We start from the raw sequence: 24,074 nt of genomic DNA on the forward strand, positions 1-24,074 counted from the left end.
TCAAGCCCCGGTCTTTCCATGTGTAACGCCATGGCGGCCACCATACCAACGTGGGAGTCCTGCTTGAAACAACACTTGTCATGTTGGTCTGTCCATCTGCCTGCACGTCATACATAAAGGAGTGAGAATCTCTGATATATCTATACAAAGAGAGCATGCTGAAGTGCTGCAGAGATCAGTGAATGTGCCAGGCACAGTCTAGTGAGTGAAAAAGTGTATGAAATGTGTATGAAAAGCACTCTGTAAAGAGTAGTAGTAGTTCAGATCACAAGTAATATTGAAATGGATAGCAGTGAAAACAGACTGGCACTATACAGCTCTCTGAAATGCATAGGTACCTTTGTTTCACTGCCAAAGAAATTGCACCTGAAAGGGTCTGTTAGGCATTTTGGGTGGCTAATTTACCTTCCACTCGTCCGATACCCGCTATAGCGGCTGGTTCTGGTGTCTCAGAAGAAAAATACAGGCTGTATATTTCAGACAGATCTCATTCTGCTTTGGAAGTCTGTGGGAGACTTTCCACGGACTTCAAAGGGTGTTGGTTCAGCGCATACCCTGCTGTGAGAACAGATCCTTGTGCAATACAAGAGCAATCAGATCCAGCCTCCAAGTAGCAGTATTTCCGAATCCTGGTATCTGAAGCTAGAAATCTTAGCTCTGCACCGAAGTGTAGATGTTCTTTGAGGTCACATCTGTCTTTGTGTGAACTAAATAGTATTCATGGAAGCGCATTATTTCTGAAAACAACCATCTAAATCACAATTTAGATGAAAATACATGCAGAAGCAAATTTAGGAAACTTCAGTGTAGGTCAGCAAAGAGAAAATAAAACAAACATACAAGAACTCGAAGGGATGGATGGGTGTCCTGAAAGGACTGACTTTTCGAAAACTATTGGCATTCTGCTAATGTGGTCCACCTCAGGTTTACTAAAAACTGCTGGTACTCTAAGCTTTGTATGAAACTCATTTGTCTTCTTCATGTCATGGGAATACTGTTAGAATATAATACTTTACTTGGGGAGATTTACCACACATCTATGAAACTTAAAGTTAATATAAACTCAGAGATATCAGATTAAAAGTTGCTGAGGATCTTCGTCATGTTCTTGTTTGGGTAGCTGACTTAACCATTATGGGCTTGATCCAGGAAACGTGCTCCAGTGCCAAAAAAGCAGCCCGCTAACATCAGTTAATTGTGCATCTGCCTGTGCACAGGTCAGGCTGCAAGGCTGGAGTCCTGCACTGGTCTTAATGCAAGACCAGAAAATTGTCTTGTGCAAGACCTCTTATTCTGCCCAAGTTAAATCAATGGGGCTGTTGGATGAAAAAATATCCACATATTCACATATGAGAAGGAGGAATTTCCAGTCTGATCTTTCACGTTCTTCATGGTTTGTGTATATGCTTATTGAAAATGCAATGTAATTTTATATTTTATAGTTTGAATCATATAGAATCAGCATAATTTATGCTGGATCCCACATGCCTGTTAAGCAGTAGGAATGTTTTTCATGAGGAGAAAATGTATATAAAGACAGATCTGAGATATCTATATGTGTATGCATGCAACCAGCAGGCCGAAATTACTGAGAATAACTTACTGGGAAGTAACTTTCTAGCTGAGACTTTTTACACCAGTTTTCAGAACACAAGAGGACAATTTTGATATTTATCAAAAATTAACAGGGTTTTTTAAATTCATTTCATTTTTTTTCCTGTTTTTGCTTTTTGTATTTTTTTCTTTCTGTGAACGTGACAATTGCAGTTTTCTGGGATGATGGTGAAGCATCGAATCCAAGAGTCTGAGCTCAGTAATGCGAAGCAACACGAGGGTACGTGGACAAGAGATGCTTTGGGACCTGCAGAGAGGCACATGTGGCATAGCATGGGACGCAGGGTGGGTGTGTGGGAGTCCAGCCCTCCCTGCCCATCTGTCACCACGGACCCACAAAAGCATCATTGTCAGGGGCCCCACATCAGGTGTGCGCTCCTCAGGCAGCTGCCGCTGTGAGGGCTGGGGAGAAAGCACCCCAGCTTTCAGCATGTGGTCAAGGGATTGTGCTCTAGCAAATTAAACTGGAGTGAAAACCGAGCTTTTTCTCTTTGTTTATATTATAGCTTCCTCCTTATCTGTGCTTGCGTCGTGCAAGTCACAGCTACAAGATCTGGGATCGCCCCTGTGTTGAAGTCGTCTTTCTCGCTGATGTAGAGAGCACGCGCTTGTACATCTGCATGTTTTGTGCTTGTTTCCTGAGAAAAGATCCTTTTGCTGCCTGTGTATGTGAATCATACATGCCCATAATCAAACAAGAGCCAGTGTACTTTCATTGATGAAACATAAATCCCATTCTACATAGTCAATGGAAAACATCTGCAGATTTTAATTAACCTCATGCATTGCAATGAGGGCTAGAGCCAAAATCTCTTAAAAAATAGTGAAAAAGCAGCAGACAGAGGTGTACAGCAGAGATATAGTCAGAAAAAAAAATAAATGAAAATGTCCTGAGAGCCTATATACAAAGTACATGCACAAGTAATTGCATTAGTACAATCCGAATTATACATGACGAAGAAAATATGCAGGGTTTTTGAAGAACAAAATTTTCTTTTTTTTTTGCAAATGTTTTGACTAGAAATGACCTTTTTTATTGTTATGTGTACCTGCAAATTTTCACAGGATGATCCACACAAATTATCTTGGAAAGAAGGATAATGTAATAAAAAATAAATAAAGGAGAAAAAGAAAACAAGCTCAAGAAATAATACTGATCTCCAGTTCATTTTTAAGATTCACACCAAACAAAATGGCAAAGTAAGGAAGCAGACCACAATGTTTTAGCTTCATTGCTAGATTATGGCTGCATGTAAAGTGTACATTGTTATTATGGAGAGTCTTCTGATGCTTCTCTGTACAAAACATAAGATGAGGGGGTGATCACCAGTGGGAAATGAACAGTCACTGCAGTTTCAGATTGGGCTGGAATCTGTCATACTTGGAAACCAGTGTGAACAGCGTGGTCTTACACCCAGGATAAGAAAGGAATGTTAAAGTTCTGATTGAGCAAAATGATGCCCAGATAAGAATAAAGAAAGATCACTTAGTTCTTAGCATGCATTTAAATCTATTTTGACACTTCGCATAGCTTAAGGTTATAAATCTTAAAAATTTGCTGTTATCTTTTTCTTTTTTTTTTTTTAAAGGTAATTTTTTTTTAAAAAAAATGAATATTTGTGAATTGCTCAGGACTCCTCCTAAATATTCAGTGATTAGTAGTGGTAATTTACAGTAAATCCCATCTTACAAAGACATGGTCCTTAGGAACTCAGTCTTTTGCAAAGGTATGGCCTTTGCTTGCAAGTAATTCCAATGGAGGACACATAGCCCTTTCTAGAATGCACCACACAAACAAGCCCTGACATAATTTATTTCAGGTCAATATATTAAACATCTTTTTATGGATACCAGATTTGAGCTAAGATAATATTTGTTGGTACAGGAAGAAGTCATGATGGTTTAATCTAGAAAAATAACTGTACTTGATTGAGGTACAGTTCTTTCAAAAGAGGTTAATGATATATTTGCTTCGCCACCCCACCCCACCCCAAAGTGACAAATTATAAACTCATTTAATCAAAGCAGAAGTTAAGGTCACCTTGACACATACTTTTCTGTCAGCCCTGTTGATGTCAACAGATGCTGTATGTAGAGTGACTGCAGAACACCGGGTGATCCACAGTGCAGGTCAGAGATGAGCATTTTACTCCAAATTCCCTATATGGTGCTGGCTGCTGGAGTGATTGATTAGCCTTTGTGATCCCATCACGCAATAGACTTTCCAGTCAGGGCTAACCTTTCTTATAAGGAAACCACAACTTTAGCAATAATGGTTGAGCACTTACCTCTTTATATGCTTTTTGTGGACGTATTGATTTGAGGCATATGTGACCTTTGCCATCTGAGACAAAGAACTTCATATCCAAATGAAGAAATTTGCAAATTTTACTTGGAAAGCATCTCCCACTTTGTCAAAACAAAGTTTGCATTTGGCATCAATGGGACCAGAATTTTGCCTCAATTTGCCATCTTTGACCCATTTGTGCTGCATAAGCATAATGTGTAGATGTGCATATAGTCAGGCTTTCTCCCCAGAACACATGCCATGTGCCTACAGCACAACACAGCCTGACCATCACTTACAAACATCTATTAACCTTTGACTACAAGGCAGGAACCTAAAAGAAGCTAGATAGCACCTCAGCAAGTCCAGTGCCTCTCCTTAGCCTAATCCAGCATTCTTAGTACACCTGGCCCAGCCCTTTGGCAGAATTTCTAAGGATTTTCAGGAATACTGAATCAAGCTGTTTTCTGCAGCCTAGGGCCTTTTTGCTGTCTCTTTCAGCTACTCTCAATACATGAAATGATATTACAACCTTTTGAAACTTCTTCACATCTTTTGGGAGATCCATGGGTACTACCATAAAATGTTAGAAAACTTACCTTTAGTTAACAGGGAATTTGTTTTTATACTACTTTTAGAAATATCTAGCTGCAAAAAAAAAATGCGTGGGACCCAACTCATCCACCTCTTACTGTCTAAAACTTAGTTCCTCTCAAACAGAAGTATTTATTTACCTCCCTGGATATAAAACGCCAGAAACAAAGTGTAGTATAGTAGAGAAGGTATCTTGATTTCATGTTAGCTACTCAAACAGTTCCTCTCTGAAAGAGTTTTTTCTGCTGGGCAAGACTATAACAATATATTGTAGGTGCCTTTTCCCAGTGACATTTTTAATTACTAATTTTTTTCAAAGATTTCAGGTGTAGAGTGCTTACAATTAGAAAGCAATTTGGGGAAGACAAGTCAAAGGATAATGGAACTTCTGCTCTGTGTTTTGCTTCTTGAAGAGGTAGAGGGAGCGAGGGTCATCATGGAGCACAGGTCCTCTTTGGGTTTCCACTCTTGTGCAAGAGAAAGAGATTAAGTCTGGCATATAGGTTCACATCCTAATTATTTGAACATTATGGGAGAGTTGTTTTATCCTCTTGATTTGCTTGGGAGTTCTTTGGAAACATGAACCAGTTTCATCCAATCTGTTGTTTGAGAGCTATTTATCCTAAACCATCCATGTTTGTTTGCAAAAAATAAATAGATAGATTAGATAGATAGATAGATTAGATAGGTAGAGATCCTGCCACTACATAGGGGCCACAGGTAAACTATATTTTCCACTCCCAGCCTCAAGGCTGAAAAAATAATTTCATTCTTTCTGGATAGAAAAAAAAATACTTCTTTCATTAAAAAAAAAAAAACCTATCTGCTACAAAATAGTGATGGAAGCCCTCCACAATATCTTTCTTTACTTGCAAATATTTTAGAAGTAAAGCCAGATTTTTTGAAAAAGTCGGGGTGGGTAAAAATATATAAAGTAATTTTTCAGTGTATGGGGAAATCCTCAGCCCTGAGTTGATGCTTGTCTCTGCTCTGCTGGAACTCAGATCTGTACACATCTCCCTGAAGCCAACATCCAACTCCACGTCTCCAAAAATGCACACCTCTGCCTCCCATGCTGATGTTGGTTTATAACTGATTCAGGGATTAACAGTGATCCTCTGATGTCTTGGGTGAATGACCAGATTATGCAAAAATCTGGTTGTATTCCCAAACCATCTTGCCCTCTCCTTTTCTGTTCCCTCTCATAAAGAAATGTTCAAAGAGAAACAAACATTTCTGGGACAAGGGTGGAAAAGTAACCAGAGAAGTCACTGCAAGTTTGGCTACTAGGGATGCTCCCAAACCTGCTCACATCTCTTGCTCCCACAGCAGAATTACCAAATCACTTTGGTGGATAAGGATCTGCTGTCTGCAGCGTAACTTCATGAAATTCCGGTACTGGACACATTTAATCAGTTGCATGCGCTTACACATAGATTAATAAAGAAGGGTAGATGAACAGACAGGTTATAAATTAACTGAAAAGTTTGTAAATTTCTCATGTCACTGGGATATAAGAAGGGAGATTCATCCCTGCTGTCCACCTGGATGCAGGACTTAAAGCAGACAGGTCACTGTTTTTGGGTGAAAACAGGGGGAAAATGTCCTTTCTCTGCAGTCCCACAGCTTTGCTTCAGGGGACAACCTGCAGGAAGCGTATGAGTGTTACAATGCTGTTCTGTCAAAATACACAAGTCCTACATCCACTGCAGCTGGGCATATCTAACTGTACATACAATAAAATCTCCCTCACTTCTTTCAAGCAAAAGGAAAAAAAAAAAAAAGATTTTTTTTTCTTCCTTAGGAAAATGCAGGGAAGCACGTGTTTCGGGTAGATAAAGATTTAGACAACTGTGAAGTGTAAAAGGTTGTACCTAAAATTTGTATGTTCTGACCTAAAATCCATATTTTTTTAAAAAACTTTTCCCTCAGATTGTTCATTATAGTACTTCCTTCAACAAAATTAGTAAATGTCATGCCAGTCAATAGATGATCTGAAAGCAAATGAGAAAGTCCATTTCTTCTCTTAAGTTTGAGTGGGATTGTTTGATATTTTGCTGTTTTTTTGTTGAGATGGAGTTTGACTTTGTTGGTTTCAAGTGAGGGATATCATCTGCACTATTAACAAGCCCCGCTCACATAGACTCCTCTTAAGCAAAGGCAGGTCATGGTTCTGCTGTTGCTTATTTTATGAGAAGCTTGTTAATGGTTTTATTCATCATGCACTTCAGGCCACAGGACAAATGCATGCTTGTTTATATGAAAAGTCAATCTCTGTCTACAATATCTTGAATTTCACACACACACACTAGAAATCTACATAAATCTAGCCTCACTAAAATAAATAAATAAATAAATGTTAATTTTGGAAGTAACTCAAGAATTTCAAGTTTAGTTTCTTCATTCACCTAATTCTACAAGACAAACTCATCCACAGCACAGATCTACTCACTTTTTAGGGACTGTGCTGTAGATGAAACCAGCCCACATGCAGCGCTGTCCAAGTGCAGAAAGAGCTAGAATTGCACCTGCCCTTAACCAGGCTGCAAAAGTAAGGGTAATGCTCTCTCAGCATGCCAAAACTTACTACTTTAATCAGAATGAAGACCTACGTACTCCTTATGGCTTTATTCATTAGTGAGGGATTATTCTTTCCATCTGTGGGTCTCGTCTCTTTAATTAAATGTAGGTGAGTTTTGCTTCTTAGGTAAGTTGCTCAGACTTGCAAAATGTTTATTTGGTTTCTCAGATTTGTATTCCCCCAACTTCAAACTTGCTCCGTGAAAATAATGGACGTAGATCTAAAATGGAATAAGTAATTGCTTGATAGCTTCTTGCTCGCTCTTTAAAGTGCTGTGCAGCTGCTGATGTATGTTTGTGCTGGCATCGCAGAGTGGAGCCCTGGGAATAGGGAATCTGATTTCAGAGAAACAAGAGCCAGCTTCAAAGAAGTGAACAACTCTCCCCAGCTGATAGAACTTTTACTGAAGGAAAACAACAACGAAGTAAGAAACACACCGGCAATATCTCCTGTTACTCCTCTGCAATCCTTTTCAAAACTTTCTTCTCGTTTATCTGATTATGCACTTCCGTTTCTAAACTCTCCCTTGTGGTGTTTTTACCTTTTCTGTTAGTTTAGGTGTTTGACTGTAGGTTTCAGTGTGAGAGCACATTACTTCAAAGCACATTATATTGGTTATTAAAGGGGGGAGGGGAACCAATCCTGTAATTGCAATATATCCTTGGAGGTCTCTGCAGAATGGGAAACCAATTTGAGGTCTATTAGATAACTTTGTTTTTTAATACAGATTAAAAAGACATTATCCTCTAATAATAAGCTAGTCTGGAGTTTTTGTTCATGGATGCTATGGTATTTAAATATGAGAGCCGATCTAGTTTGATCATATTTATCCAGGAATTAGCTGGTTGAAAAAAAAACACTTTGGTCACTAAAGTATATGTTCAGCATTTCATGAAAAGGTTGGAAAATGCAGGGTGCAAGAGACTATCTTGAAAACACTGCATGCTTTAGAATTTACTTCTGCCAACAAAAAATAAGAATTAAAAAAAAAGAGGAAAAGAAACAGTGTTAGAAGACCCAGTCCTCCTTCCATTTCATCTAACACCAGTTTGGCAGTTAACTTTCAGGAGAGTAAGTACTGACTCACAAATTTGTAGAGCTAGCCACTCCTATGGTGCAGATTTCTGAACTGAACAAAATCAATATTCCTGTACTGGTTTTGCTGTTCTGCTTTACACCAGCCAAATAACTATTTATGAGAAGACCTCCCAGAGCATGTTATTGACGTACGAAAACATCTTTGCCTTTCGCTTGTGGAAGATTTTTCTTTTTTCTCTTAACTTTCCAAGCACAGTTTCCTGACACTAATAGGTTGGGATATTTCCGTGGGAAGGCTCTGTGAATGTTGTTCCTTGAACAGGGAGAGAACAACACTGGTTTGTTTAGTTATTCTGAGTGTATGATGGATGAAATGTCAGAAATAATTCTACAGGCTGCTGATGTCTAATCCCAGAGGACAAATGCCTGCATTTGAAATCCCACTGCAGGTTTAATTTGCCCAAATGAATCCCCATTACAACACCTTTTGTTACTTTTGCAAAGAGCAATAAAGTAATGCTGACAAATTGTAAACCAAGAGCAAAGTGACTCTGGAATTATTAAATATCACTCACGACTAAATTTAGCTGGTAAATTTGAATTGGTAGAAAGAGCTTTAACTAAGAAATATTTTCTCTAATCCCCACCACTTGAGATATTGAACATCTCTTGACTGCAAAAGCTTTGGCAATACCTGAGGGCCAAAGGACACTCAGGCACCCAGTTGATGCTAAACTCATCTTGGTGTTCATGCAGGTCAAGAGATGATTTCTCTGAATTTGAGGATATGAGACAGTGGCTCTGGCAGCAAGGTGAGACTTTCTAGGCTTTCACAGTATTAAAACAACTTGTTCAGCACAACCCTGGAAACTAGGTGTTCTTCTCACCCTGACTGAATTGGAAGGGATAGATGGCTCACTGCTCAGGGGACCCGCACAAAAAAAAAAAAAAAAATTGTAAATTCAAATGCAATTCTGATTCTACATTCGGCAATGTAGAATCTACCACAAGCAGTAAATAACTATTGTCTTTACATAATCTAAGAGTTAGTCTTTCTTTAACTTTTATGCCCTTCTACAAACTAAAACCAGTTATAAAACCTTGGCAGTTATTTTAAGATATGGCCATCTTATTTATTTCTTACTAACTGAGTGTGGAAAATGGAAGAAGAAGGACCCTGTAGATGACAACAGCCCTAATTTTCAGAAGTACTTCCTGATTTTTCAAGCACCATCTTGCACTGTACTACACTGGGTGGAAAAAGAGCAGTTTAACCTCAGTCTGCATGAAACGCACACGTGGAGAATTTGGTACATGTTTCTTTCATTGCATTATTGGAACAGAACTGCTTTATACAGACCATTCCTGTGAGCTTGTTCTTCTTCCAAGAAAGACTACACTGAAAGCTGGAAATCAGACCCTCACTGTTGTGGGTTGCCTGCTATTGAAATGGTTCCATTGGGCTTCTCCCTCCCTTTGTTTACCAAGGCTGAATTTCACTCACAGGGTAAGAACATCAGTTTTAAACGTACATGAGTATCATATAAGTTTGTAAGTTCACTGTTCTCTGTAAGTAATATAGGCTGCTTCCATGTAAGAGCAGCATTATAGAAGTGTGTACTATATTTTAGCTGTCAAGTTGTTGTTTTTGGAGGCAGGTGAGTGTTGGCTGTAGGGATCATGTGTAAAGTTCCTGGATGAAGAGAGGTTATCCACAAGATCCTTGACTAGACAGAAGTTGGTACACGGGATTTACTTGGTATTAAGAGGCAAGCTATGTTATAAAAGAATTTGAGATCACTGTAGCTTATGGGTATTTTCATTGTGCATATAGATGTCTAATCCCCTTTGAATCCTACTAATCTCTTGGCCTAAGTTATACCTAATAGCAATGAGTTCACCAGGTTAATTACTGCTTTTGTTTAAAAAAAAAAAAAAAAGTAAGAAAAGAAAATGCCTACTTTTATTAGATTTTTTTCCATTCTGCTTCACTAAACTTTGTGTTCTTGAGTGGATAAACAGAAGAACCTGTTTTACCTTCTTGGTATGATTTATTATCTCGAACAATGATACTATATCCCTTCTCACACATCTCTGTCAATTGCACAGTCCTAATCTCTTCACTTTTCATTCACACGAAAATGTGTGCATTTCCTACCTTTTTGCGAGGCAAAGTCGAGGTAGAGAGTTGATTTGAGACTTCAGGTTATCAGAAGGTGATGGACCTGCCCTACTGTGCCTCCCCACTCCATGCTCACATGAAAGAGTCTTTAAATAAAAGACAGAAACAATTCTGGGAGCAGAGAGTAAAGCCAAGAGGATGCCCAGAGCCCTGGAGCCATACTTCCTTTCATCTCTAGTCACTGGCCCCGCAAATCCTCAATTCTCTTCTTGACCACAGTTATTTCGCCACAGAGTGGGAAACGTGGGCTTGCATTCCCCGAGGCAGAAGGGGAAAAGGGACCCATGTGTCCCTTTGGCTGTCTGACTGTGCTGATAATATGGCTATTGCACTGCGAGGAGGTGGCGGGCACAACCACTGTCCACTTCCTCTTCCAGAAGTATTTTAACAGAAAACAGTGATCCCTTCTAAGTTCCTTGGGAAACAAAGAGAAAGGGGTATAAAACCTACACATGTAAGACTGCAGGGCTGCCAAGTGAGTGGGTGCCTCTGCATGGTGCTCTAAACCCAGCTGGAGGTGCCAGGTAGGGAGCACAGGCTGCTCCTTCAATCCCAATTCCTTTGGGATTGCACACTGAGGGCCAGCCTTGGAGACAGCTCCTTGGTGTCTTCAGACATTAGCATCCTAGGGGCTGAACCAACTCCTGGACGTTCCTCTCTCTCCTTGCTGGCAGTAGAGGCAGTCTAGGCTGCCAAACATTTAAAAGGATGAAATCAGGTAAAATCCCGCTTAGATGACTCTGCAGGTTCTTAGGCAGTCGAGACAGTCAAAGCCTCCAAATCAGATTTTGGCCCCTAACAAGGAAATGCAGAGCTGACTTTCTGCTTTTATATTATTATCTTAACGCAATTTGGGTGCCACCAGCGTGGCTTTTAATCTGAGCATTTTCTGCTTGCACTGGAGCCACTGCAGTTATCTTTGCCTTACCATGTTGCACCTTAGCAGGAAATAAGACATATTTGTTGCCCTTATGTAGACTTCAGCTATAACTATTTGTGATGCTAAACATTAAGGCATATGTTTTGTTAGAGTTATGGCTTCTCACTAATACAGGTCCTATTACCTCATTCCCTGCTCCTTATGTCATCGGCCATGATAGCAATTTTGCTAAAAACATACAGTGGAGCAGCAGGAAGCTTTCATAGGATATCAAAACACCACCACAATCAGCATGGTAAAGTTTTTCTGGTGATGGCTATCAACCAGCGTTTCTCATGAAACAAAGTTTTTTTACAAATCGTCTCCCTGACAAGCATAACCCTACACGCACTAAGTTAATTTGGATGACTGTTTTGTTTTGTTTTGCTGAGTTCCCATTCTCTTTTCCAGTTTCATTTATGAGTTTAATTGTAATCGATGCAAATCACAGTAGTGGGAAGGTCTGTATCCTCACCTGGCTGGCAGGACCAGGACCGAAGTACAGTCTAACTACTGTCTGGAGGAAATGTGTTGTGACGTTCAAGGAATAGGTTTACCTTTGCTCTTGCTATGGATACTGCAGGCTGGGTGAGGTGGGCAAGGCTGGAGGCTGCAGACTGCTCCTCTTGGTCAGTCCTAAGGCATGCTGGTCTTAGGGTCCGTGTAATAATCTGTGAACCGAATGGTCTCTTGCTCTGCTTGAAAAGCCAAACACAAGTTTATTGTTCAGTGAAGACACTGTTGATCATAAGCTCAGTGTTTACACATTAAACATCTCCACTGCCCCTCTTTTCCTCCAGTGACTCCTTTTCCACAAGGTGGAACACTCCTTTCATAGCAATGACTGTTGGTAAGACAAGATAGAAGAAAAGATGTGAGGAAATAAGTGTTAGACAGTTTGTTCTCAGTTTGCCATGGTGTATAAACTCCCACAGCTCCCATGTCTTCAAAGTCCCTTGCAAATGCTAAATAGCTATCACCCTCATCTGAGGACTGTCTCAAGTGCACAGCCAGAAGTGTGCCAGAGCCAGAACAGCAACTTGTGGAACACCTGAATCCCACTTTGCACTCAGATCATCATGCTTTCATGAAAGTATGTTAAAAACATCACTAACATTTTAATTTAACAAGCTCCATCACTTTCCAATGGTGCAATGCCCATGAATTACAGCATTAATACTGCAACTATTACTTGCAAGGTTTACAAGCACATTATCTTTATTTTTCTCGTAATTACCCACAAATCTCAACTATCCCAGAAAATATAATTAACCGCAGAGTACTTCTTAATGGGACATGTGTGCCAGAGATGAAAATGATTCTATAGCAGCAGAGAGCTGTACTTTTCATGAAGAAGACCATGACTGCAAATTAATCCTTTGAGAATCCCAACATAATGTCCAAATCCAGCAGAACAAATCCCATGTGGCTGACAAGTGTTATGTCAGAGACATCAACCCTGACAACTGCTAGGGACCCTTTCTGCTGCTGACCACAAAGGACCAAATTGGTGAGGGAGCCTGCGGGCAGTTACAAGGTGGAAGAACCCCCTGCCCTTGGGTTCACCCACGGCTCCAGCCCTTAGGAAGCACCACTTAGCTCCAAGGGAGTGTAATTGCAGCCTTTAGGATACCAGAAGGATCTGGAAAATCAACATACACCACACAGTTACCCTGCTGAAGGCACAGGCTGAGCCGACCCAAAAACTGGAGTCCATTGCTTTTGTGCTTTGACTCTGATGTATTTCATTCCTTTGCACTAAAAAATGAACTAAAAAGAGATGCTAATTTTTATGATGCTAAGCATTTCTTTCACTTTCTTTCATTATATACATCATGTCCTACCACTCAATACAAGTGCGACATACGCTGTTAGGTGGGTCCATTAATTACAGTATCTCACTAGACCTTTAAAATGAAAGCTACTGCCTCTGGTGGTTTAGGTGGAACAGAGATATATAACCTCCTAAAATATCTGCAGTAGCCCCAAGTTAACAGCCAGTATTTTTTAATCCTTTTAGTTATATTAATACCCACCCCCCCCCCCCTCATTTTTTTTCTGGAATGGAGTTTGCCAATATAATTTGCAATTATTACTTTGCGTAATAAATTCATCATTTTGAGCTCCCGACTCTGAAAAGCAAATCACCCTGAATATATTATCCGTGGGAAATGAATTCGTTTGTGTGTTTCGCCCAGATATATACAGAATATTCCTCCTCCTGGGGTGGCAGGGAAGGGTGGGATAGATTTTAATAAGACAGAAGAAGAATCGAGACAGTTTTTGCAATAAAGCCCTGCCTAAGCCAAGCTCTCACGGCAACAAATCCCCTGGCAGGAGGCCCGCCAGCGGACCGCGTCCAAGACCTCAGCCTGAGCGGCGGCCAGGGGCTGCATGGAGCAAGCCCAGTGAGCCTTATCACCTCTCCCCTCCAGCCCCTCCAAGCCCCGTGGGTGGGCACCGTGTCCTCTCCACGGGATCCCCGGCTTGCCCCAACCCCCAGCCCCCTGCCCCAGCCCACAGCCAGTGTCCTGATGGAGCCGGGGCTTCTTCGTCAACCTGGCGGGTTAATTTCAGTAGCTGCGCTTTCCTTTATTCTTCCTGAGGTTTAAAACTGCGCCAGCAGCTGCGTGCACATTCTTTCCCTTATTAGTTCAGTTCCCAGGCTGGCATTTTTGTCTCTGCTATAATTTTCATTTAAGCTAACAACTTACTTGCTGGGCTGCTCGTTTGAGTCAATAGTCATGAGGGTTTGCCGAGAACGCTAGCCAGGAGGCAATTGCTTGATGTTGTTTTGTCACTGTTGTTGTTTCAGAAAATAAATAAATAATAATAATAATAATAATAATAATAATAATAATAATAATAATAATTAGAAACAGTGAGTCAGTGCTGGTGCTCTTGTTGTCATATATCATTTCTTTCATGTTAACATGAAACCGCACAATGGCTTTTACTGCATATCAACGTATTCTGCAGGTTGTATCCTGCACCGATTATTTCTGTGTTATTTCATTTACTTGACTGCTGTTGTGTGGATTGAAAATTGGTGAAGAATTTGACCTTTATAGCTTTATGAGCATTTCACAATGAGGGTTAGAAACCCTACTTCTGATCTAATACGATTGCTTAGTAAACATTCATATTCGGGCTTGTAATCTTACTTGGTAAAATTATTCATGTGTGTCTTTTCTTCCCATCAATACTTTGGCACAGCAACTGGGCAGATCAGGGTACAACAGTAGGATCCTGAGTTGCACATAATGTTCATCTGGCTTTGTGCAGACCGACGACTGCACGCGAATACAGTATTCAGTATGTGCATGAGGAAATATTTTTATTAGATTTCTTTTTATAAGGCACAATGGACTATGGTTGCTTTCTCTTTCCTTTCCTTTCCTTTCCTTTCCTTTCCTTTCCTTTCCTTTCCTTTCCTTTCCTTTCCTTTCCTTTCCTTTCCTTTCCTTTCCTTTCCTTTCCTTTCCTTTCCTTTCCTTTCCTTTCCTTTCCTTTCCTTTCCTTTCCTTTCCTTTCCTTTCCTTTCCTTTCCTTTCCTTTCCTTTCCTTTCCTTTCCTTTCCTTTCCTTTCCTTTCCTTTCCTTTCCTTTCCTTTCCTTTCCTTTCCTTTCCTTTCCTTTCCTTTCCTTTCCTTTCCTTTCCTTTCCTTTCCTTTCCTTTTTCTTTTTTTTTTCTTTTCCGTAAGAAATAAGACTGCCACTTCCATATGTGATATTAAAAAGCTACGTCCCCTATATCTTTTACTTCTGTAGTCAATGCTGAGATCTCAGCCAAGGGCACAGCCTAGGCATTTGCATGTCAAGATGAAAATAATCCATTTTGATCCTCTACAGAAAATGTGGTAATAGTGGAAGAAGCTCAGAAAACATTACCCATCTCTCTGTGCCATGGGAGTCTTGAGGGAATAACATTCCAGAGAGGGGTGTGATGCTGCAGTGCAGCACTGCCTCAAATGCTAGGAAGAGCACAAAGAAGAACTCAGACACAACAGAAGTCATCTTGACAAAAATTGGATCTATGCTGATGGGGAGAAAAAAAAAAAAAGAGAGAGAAAAAAAGACTGCTAGAATAAAGGCTGGCTTCATCCCATTTAGTGATAGCACCTACCTGAGGTAGGTGTATTTGAGATGTCTGTGTTAAGGGTGTTTTGGCCATAGGCTCCTAGTTACTTACAGGGCAGAGAGAGGACCCAGAGGTATTTATTAACTGTAGGAGGGATGAATTAAAACCAAGACATATTGGACAGATACTGAACAGACCAATTTATATGTAGATTTGCAGCTGAGTATGCACTGCTCTGTTTTGGCCATCAGATCTCTGCTTTTAGAAAACATTATGTAGCTGGAGCCGGTCTGGCTGAGGAACATGCTGCCCAAGCCACGCAGTGTGTGCCCATACACCAGCACACCCTTGTGTGTTCTGGGGACAGAAATGTTTCTCCGTCGAGAAAGCCTACAGAGAGGGAGAGGGAACACAGCTGCTGATTTCCACAGCTGAAGGTCAATACCTGCTCTAGACTCAGGTTTTCAGAGCCACAGACACAAGCAGATGTGTGTAACTTAAAAATGCTCATAGGTTATGAGGTCCAAGTTACAGAACTGAGTAAGAAAAACAGGAAAAAGGAAAAAAAAAAAAAAAGAGAGAGAAAAAAAAGGTATCAAGTAAACTCAAGCCTCATTTTGTACTGCCTTGTTGTCTCCTTGGACCATTGGCCTTTCCAGCTGAGGCCCTACGATGCTTGCACATCTGTAAACATCAACAATCCTGATTTTAAACTTGGCCTTTTGAGTGTCTATAAAGTGCTGGAGGAAGTGCTCCCACACAGCTCACTCCCACGTAAACATTCAGCATGTAATGCAGTGTACTCCTTCCCTGTTCTCAGGTCCTGAGGAAGTAAAAAGTCCAGCTGGACTGGGGAAAAAAATGGAAAAGCATGTAATGTGAAATAAAAATTGTGGAAGATAATGTGCAAGAAATCCACAGGCTTAGTATGAAATATGTTAGAGACTGATTTTAAAATAGAAGAGTGTTTGTGTGTATTAATGGAGTAACAATACTGATGGACATATTTGTGGATTTACGTTTCATGTTACAATTTGGTTGTTATCCTCCTTCATCTTAAATGTACTCTTTATTTATTACTAGGGCCTTCAGAACAAGCGTACCCAATCTATAGGACTGAAATATGGGAGCCAGGAAAATTACTGTCTGTCTCTCTTTTTGAGTTTGTTAATCCTCAAGGATTCCTCCTACCAAAGTCCCATTTCTTTCCCTGTTCTTCTCCAGAGCAGAACTGCTTCCTCCGCTCACCTGAGAATTATCCAGGGTCCTCAGAGTTAAGATTGAGATCTTTTCTGCAGCAAAATCCTATTTAAATCTCCTGGATATTTGGTAGGAGGCAAAGACTCAGAAACTGCAAAAATAATATGTGCTAAAATTTGCGGAAGGAATAAAATTAATGCATATGCCATGGCACTACCCTGTACTACTTCCCATCTGGGAGGAAAGAAATAGGCATTTCAGCTTAATAATATGCATGGTTCTCCCATTAGATTCCAGAATCTCTTAATGTAGATACACATCATTTTCTGGATATCAACAAACCACTTGAAGTATTATTTATACTCAAGGCTAGAATGATTGCCATGAGAATAATTGTGTAAAGGCTGGAATAGGAAAACAAAATTAACATTGCTGAATGGTATTCAGGCCTCAGTGATTTGGCAAACTTAGCAAAGATCACATGTCAGTTAAATGACAGATATGAGCCGTTGCAAAAAATATAGTGGTATTTCTTGAAAATATCTGATAGAGTAAAGGTTAATGTTATTAACATTCTGCTTGGTATGTAGTTGGTGTGAATGCAATATGTTCTTTGTGAGTTCTGTTTTCAAATATCAATGATATTTGATTTTTTTATTAATAGTGTGTAAGGATGTATTGATTTTTTTTCTTTGTAAAAATAATTAAAGCTGTTGAGATTGGAAGAAAAAGATCTAAACAGATTAAATCTCAGCCTACATAACTGAGCCTACAAACTAATGCTTCCATCACTCATCACAGTATTTTATTCTTCTTGGCTAAAATCATTTTATGTTTTCCTCTCCAGGGTTTAAGAGCTGCTTTCTCCCATCCGACCTCTCCTCAACCTCCTCAATTTGGATGTCATAGATCCCTCTTTGTACCCTGAATCAGTACAAAACTTGTGAAACCAGTAAATGTTCCCAAGGAAGAGGAAATGTGTACCATCCACCCTGTATCAATGGTTCGTGGGCTGATTCATTCTGCTTTTTCTAAGGTTGTCATGTAGACTGCTTTAATTGTTAAATGACGCTTGTGTAACTGTAGGGAACTCATGTGCAAGTGATACACATGTGGTAATGTCTCTGACAGTATTGCTGTGGGTTAAGCTGTCTTTGTCCATCTTTTAAAAAAGGGTACCCAGCCTCATTCAGCCTTTCCTGATAACTCTGTACTTTGTATTTCACTCGCTTTCATGTCTGCCCTCTCCTCAGTCTCAGATTTACAGGCACAGGTTTGCTCTCATGTCCCCATGGGAGAGCTGTAAAGGGTGCTGTGATTTCCATAATTACCAATGACTACAGAAATTCCTCCAATATGTGAATGTCTCCAGTTACTCATGCAGAGTTTAAGGAACACAAGTAAAAATATCTTCCCTGGCTCTTCCAAGTATCTTTGAGCTGTGTCTCTGTTGCAAGAGGTGGGAAGGTAGAACACCTCATGTAAAGCCCTCTGTGTGGTGAGGAGAAAGAGGATGGCCACCAAGAGAGTGGCCAGCAGAAAACCTACAATGAATCAATCCCCAACAAGCATTTCATAACAATAGGAGAAATAACCTAGCAAAAATCATGCTGTGATACAACTAGTGAATTTCAAACAAATGTAGGGGCATGGGAATGAAGACTGGAAGGCCCCATACTCAACTTCCTGACCCAAATGCATCAAAACCTTTGGTGTCAGTACTGCTCAACTCATCATTTTGGAAAAAAGTGTCAAGCTGCAGAACACAGGCATGCTGGAGATTCATCAAGAGACAAAATACTGTCGTGGGGATTAACACTTGAGCAGGCTTTTCCATGTCCCTTCGTGCTGCACACCTTCCCCTGATGATGAGCAGTGTGCAGCCTGTTGACCCATAACAAGCACTTCTCTCCTTTCATGTTTAACCATACTACTCAGGGTGCCATTGCACATGATTTCCATGAAAGACAGGCAGATGGCACAAGAGTAAGTGAATATTCTATTTGAACCATTAGTTCAGTTTTTGACCTGCCACCTCTTCTGTTCCAACCAACCTCTTAATCCACTTGATTTTAAAATTACGCTGGCTTTGATTTTACCCCTTGCTCACCCTTTAAATCTCATTTCTTATCCCCTAACTCAATTAATACAGCTTAGTTAAATTTGTTACAAACATCTTTTTTGGGATTATCCTCTAATCATAATTTTAAAATGAATGGAATATTCAATAATCTGCACTCATGATGTAATCAGAAATAATAATAAAAAAAATCCTATGAAAGCTATTTAATAATATTCTAAACTACTCAGCATTTAATTAAGGCTATTAGAAGATTAGAACTGAGATAGAAAGATGAATAAGGAATAAATCTGACGTCTTTACCCATTGTTTCTAAAATGAATGACCACATTAAGGTCTTCTGAAAAATAATATGGTAATACTTTTTTTCTCCCACAAGATCCTGCTTTAGAAACATGCTTTTGTGCTTGTGAGGGGAAGGGGAGGGGATTAAAGTCTTTGAAATTGCTCTATAAATACCGCGGGCCCGCTGAGTATCAGCCTGTCTCTTCACCAGAGCCAAAACAAGGACCCAAACGCTGGGGTTGTCTCCCTAACCAGAAGAAAAACGCTCTCCTCTCTGCAAAACTGGGAATGGCGTGGAGGTTTTTGCACAGGACCCAGATGCACTGCTCCAGCATGGGTACCAGGGGATGTTATGCACCCTTCCTTCCCCCCGTCCTGCATCTTGCATCCCCCAGCCATTTCTCCTCATTTTCTTGGCTAACCGGGACAAGAGCGCCAAGCCGCCATGCTCAGGAATGCCAAGCCAGCAGTTGTGGCTACATCTGACGCGCAGATGCGAGGCGTAAAGGCTTTCTGTAGTGGTTTTCAGCTTGGACACTCACACAGATTTCAAGCAGCCTTGATCTGGTCTTCTTTTATTTTTATTCTGTTTTTTTATTTTGTTTCCCTGTAGCCATTCAAAGGTGAAATGCTCCTCGCGCTAAACCTATTCTAGAGGGATTTGAGATCTGATTGTGCATTTGTTCTACAAATAACTCCCACCCCAGCCTGCCAATCATTCCACTTGCATAATTTCCACAAAAGCCTGAGGGAGTTTTTCTGCAAAAGGACTTGAGGGTCAAGCACACTTTAGAAGAGATTCATTTTACTTTTTTCAAAGTAAACTTAAACAGCTTTAAAACTTGTCCACATTCCCAAGCCCAGATCAGAGCCAGTCACAAAAGAGCAAATTGTAGTCCACTGTGTATGTGTCTGAGGCTCGTTGTCCACCAGGACAAGGACCACTTGCTGCCCTTAGTGGCAGCACCGAATTTTCGCTGAGGTCAACACGCACTGACTGAGGGTGTGAGACCCTTACAATAATTTCAGCAAAGTCAAACACTCCAAAGCTATGTCATCACAGCAGATTGCACTCTGAGAATAGCAGGAAGGAATTACATTGCACATTGTTAAAATGTTAGCAACCACATTTCATTTTTGAAAAGGCAATTTATTTGTCCTGAAATAAAGAGTTGATTATATCTCTTATTACTGTTACAAGAACTTGATATATCACAAAGTGGAAGAGTTACAACATGTACCAACTCTCAACCAGGAAAAATGAACCTGATTCATAATTCACTTTGAGAATGTCTAGTTAGTCAATCAAGTGATTTGTAATCATAAAGGCTGCCAGGAATTGAATGAATAATGGACCGTAATAAAATCCTCGGATTTTCTAGTATTCTTATTTCATTATGTGACTTTTATTGCTATTTCTGATAGTTGTCTCTCTTTCGGCAGAACAAATTAAACTATTCATATTTACTGGAAGAAATATATTTGACTGTTTAATGCACATAATGAATACACAAACGGAGTGACCACTGCATGTAACAAATGACTGTCAGACTTTTCTCCACAGAAGCTAAGTCTTTTAGGATGTGAAGCTTGGATAGAAAGGGTCCTTAACTCCACAGCCCACCACCACCACCCCTGTTTTTCCCCTTGAAAGGATTTTTGGAGTAATCAATCTGAGCATATATTTTATTGTTACAGTACATTTTCTCGAGTTGTTTTATAACTATGGAAATGACATAATTCATATAGCTTGGCATCTGCTAAAGAGCAACTGCTTTACCCTTTTTCTTCAGCTGAGAAGCATCTTACAATATATGATTATCTATTAAGACGTGACCTCCAACTCTGTATTTTTACCAGTAATCTAGTACAAATGGGTAGATAGCTCTAGACAGAGCTGGAAATGAGAAAAAACGACTCTAAAATCTGAAATTGTGCAGAAGTTGCAGCTTAATATGTGCTAATTACATGCAAAAGTGCAGATTTTTTTTAATATTAAGTTTCTTTTTTCAGAATTTTGCTGCAAAACAAAATTTTTAAACCACACAGCTAGCACTAAACAGAAATTCCCTTGCTTGCATATTTCTCTCATATATGGTTTCTCATTCAAATTTTAACTCATTTTTCACTATAGCACCTATTGTTACCTTATAGTATCCTATGCTTTCGACATCCTGACAAATGAATCAGTGTTGTGATTTTATTCTCAACATTTTCCCCTATCTACAGAGTAGGTCAATTAGCAGATTTTTGCCTCTTGTTTTCATTTACATTTATGCTGTTTTAATTTTCTTTTACGTGGTATGGGGTAGTATGTACGATAGGGAAGATACAGGTGTCAAGCAATAGAACTAATTTTAGAATATATTTCTACAAGAGCATTGTTGATATTTTAGACAGGATTTTAAGCATTTTGCTGGCCCTCTATCTGCAATCCACATGTGAGGTCCAGACTTTCCCATTTAAAGCAACATTTTTTAATTCATTTCTCCACACAGTTTCACCTCATAGTGGAGTACAACCAGTCTGGGACTAGAATGTGACAATGGGAAAACAGCTATTTTGGGAGGCTTCGGATCAGGCTCCCAAATAAACCCGAAATTAGAAAAACAGGATGTAGTTAGCCAAACTGGAACATAGCCAGGACACTGCTCCTACTGTTACAGGCATCCTCCTGCTATTTCATAATGATCGCAAGGGATCACTGCTTGCATTTTACACCTTCTCTAAAGCTGTTGTTATTTCAAAGGGACAATATCAAGTCAAATGTAAACTACAATTGAAGCGTAACCAGTTGCAAAGCTCACGTCCTGCAACATCTTTTTATTGCCAGTGAAAACACAGCATTCCGAACTTAAATCTATGGAAATATTCCTGGCCCAGACAGGGTGCCATTGTGTCGGTGAATGAGAAAGGAAATTTGAAAACCGAAATGAAAAAAGTGATGAGATAATTTTATCTGTGTTAACTAGGATGAAGTAAATGATGAAAAGTGTAATAAAATATTGAAATACTTTTGACTTTACTATTCAAATGCTAGGGAAAATCCACCATCACCAGAAAAAAAAAATACTCAAAAGACAAAACAGTTGGTTTTGATTGAGAAGTATCATAGTTAATTTTTAATATTATTATCCCTGCTACTGTCAATTCAAAAGTGGGCATGGAATGCACAAAAAATAAAATGCACAAGGTCAAAATGTAGCTTTAGTCAATTATGCAGTATTTACTGCATTTATGTCCAGAACTTTCTCCAACTAAAGCCACTGTCAATGTCTAGCTGAAGGGGCACCATAGGCATCTGTCAACAAAGTTCATGTTGAGCTCTGTGGGAAAGGATATCCAGCAGGGGCCATTTTCCAGTCTCCAGCTCGTGCAGAAATCTTGTGGCTGTCACGTTAAAAATCAGCAGATTTTAGGATGAGACTTCTGTACCTCCCTCCCACAGCCACACTCTCCAGCAAAACTCATACATGGTTTACTAGAGACAGTCTTCCTGGTATTCTGAAAAGCTGCTTAGAGACAGAGACACAGTTCTTTAAGGAGGTTTAGCACAGTGCAAACTGAAAGAAATGGCTGGTGCAGCTAATTTTAATAACTATGTAAAGCACTGGAGTTATGTTGGATCCCACCATTTTTAATGCATTGCCTGTGATCATAGTAATGAGGCACTTGCAGAGTAAGCCATGTACTTTTAATTTTTTACTCACTCAGGAAAAATGAAGTATCAATACAGTGATGGCTGTACAACCTAGAAAAACAAGAAATCCCTGCTAATTCATTTGGTGGTTTCATTCATGCCCTTTGTGGACAAGGAGAAATTTGTTATTCATTAAACACTGAGTTCTAACTAAACAAATAAATTTAATTATGCTATACTTTCCATGTTTTTGCAAACTACAGGACTTTGATCTTCAGTATAAGAACACATACAACAGGGAGATGAATTTTACTGCTGCTGGTATAAAAGCCCCATAATAGCAGAGGTTAATGGGTGGGCAAGAGACCATACTTCCTTTCTAAATACTGCCGAGGAGTCTGTAAGCATTAACCTCTTGAATGCCATTTCATACATTAAGCAACCTCGAATTTCTAGGTGAATTAAAAACAAATAAATTCCTTGGAAAGTTGTAATTAAACCTCAGTAGACTTTCGAGACACCCACAGCATACCAGCTGCTGCTTATCTTTGTCTGCTTTGATTAAAATATCAAATTCATTGCTGGGAGAACACGTTTCTGGGGAAGTAACCATGCCCGGTTTTGGGGGCTGTCTCTGCGCCACAACAAACCAATTTTTTATTTTTTTTCCAACTCTTCATATGGCCATTTGAACTTAGTTTCTCAGAGGTGAGCCAACAGCAATGGGGCTGAGGCTCCCCTAAGGATCTCGGACCTTGGGAGCTGAGGTCTCTGCCACTGGCATGTACCCGGCCGCTCCCTGCCTGCCCACATGTACAGCAGTAAACACATAGCCCTCGGAAATGAAAAAAAGCTACTCCCTGCTCTTGAATATACCAAAAATAAACTGTGTCAGAGGTCTGACTGAATGTTTACCTTTTCAGTCAGGATCCTCTCCTTAATACTATCCAGAAGTTGGGCCCAGCGCCTAGTAATTGTCTTATACAAAGTATATAAGGAGACGGATCCGGGCTTAGCAAGGCGTGACTCCCCACTGTGCCCATCAGAGAGGACGAATTTGTTTCTTTTCCCCCTGGGTTTATTTTTCCCCATACCTGTAGATTTGGGCCGGCCACAGCCAATATTTGCATCTTGCACAATACCAGGGTCTCAGCACTGCAGCAGCTCAGAGCAAAGCCCAAGATTCTCGCAATGTGTCAGGAAGGACTAATAAATGCAGCCAAAATCTGTTGTTTTAACCTGACTGGAAGACTGGGATATAAAACAGCTTCTTTTCCCTGTGTCTTGCTTCTGTTATTAATGTGAACTTGAAGTGATGGAAAATATTTCAGGAGTGCTGTAACACAGCATTTTGATGTTTCCCTGTTTAAAGAGCTGATGAAATTTATATATTCCTCTGAAACATCCTCCTGCCAAATTGGCATTTTCTTTGGAAACTGTTCTGGTGGATAATTCCCGACCAGTTCACAGTTTGATGGGTTCCCACTATGATGTCTCTCGCTCTGCACCACGACAGATGTCACTGCTCCTGGTGCATCACCTTCCCATGTTGGGCAGTGGATCTCTAGCACCAG

At 40.0% G+C, this 24,074-nt stretch overlaps 1 protein-coding gene across 1 annotated transcript in view; it reads right to left on the bottom strand.

The window, feature by feature from the left end:
• LOC308185805 (uncharacterized protein) overlaps nucleotides 1–24,074 on the bottom strand; it is a 103,796-nt gene that overhangs the window by 63,552 nt on the left and 16,170 nt on the right. The gene's annotated exons all lie outside the window — the stretch shown is intronic.

The sequence above is a fragment of the Anser brachyrhynchus genome (genome assembly GCF_964034855.1).
Source record: "Anser brachyrhynchus genome assembly, chromosome: Z".
Classification (NCBI taxonomy): Eukaryota; Metazoa; Chordata; class Aves; order Anseriformes; family Anatidae; genus Anser; species Anser brachyrhynchus.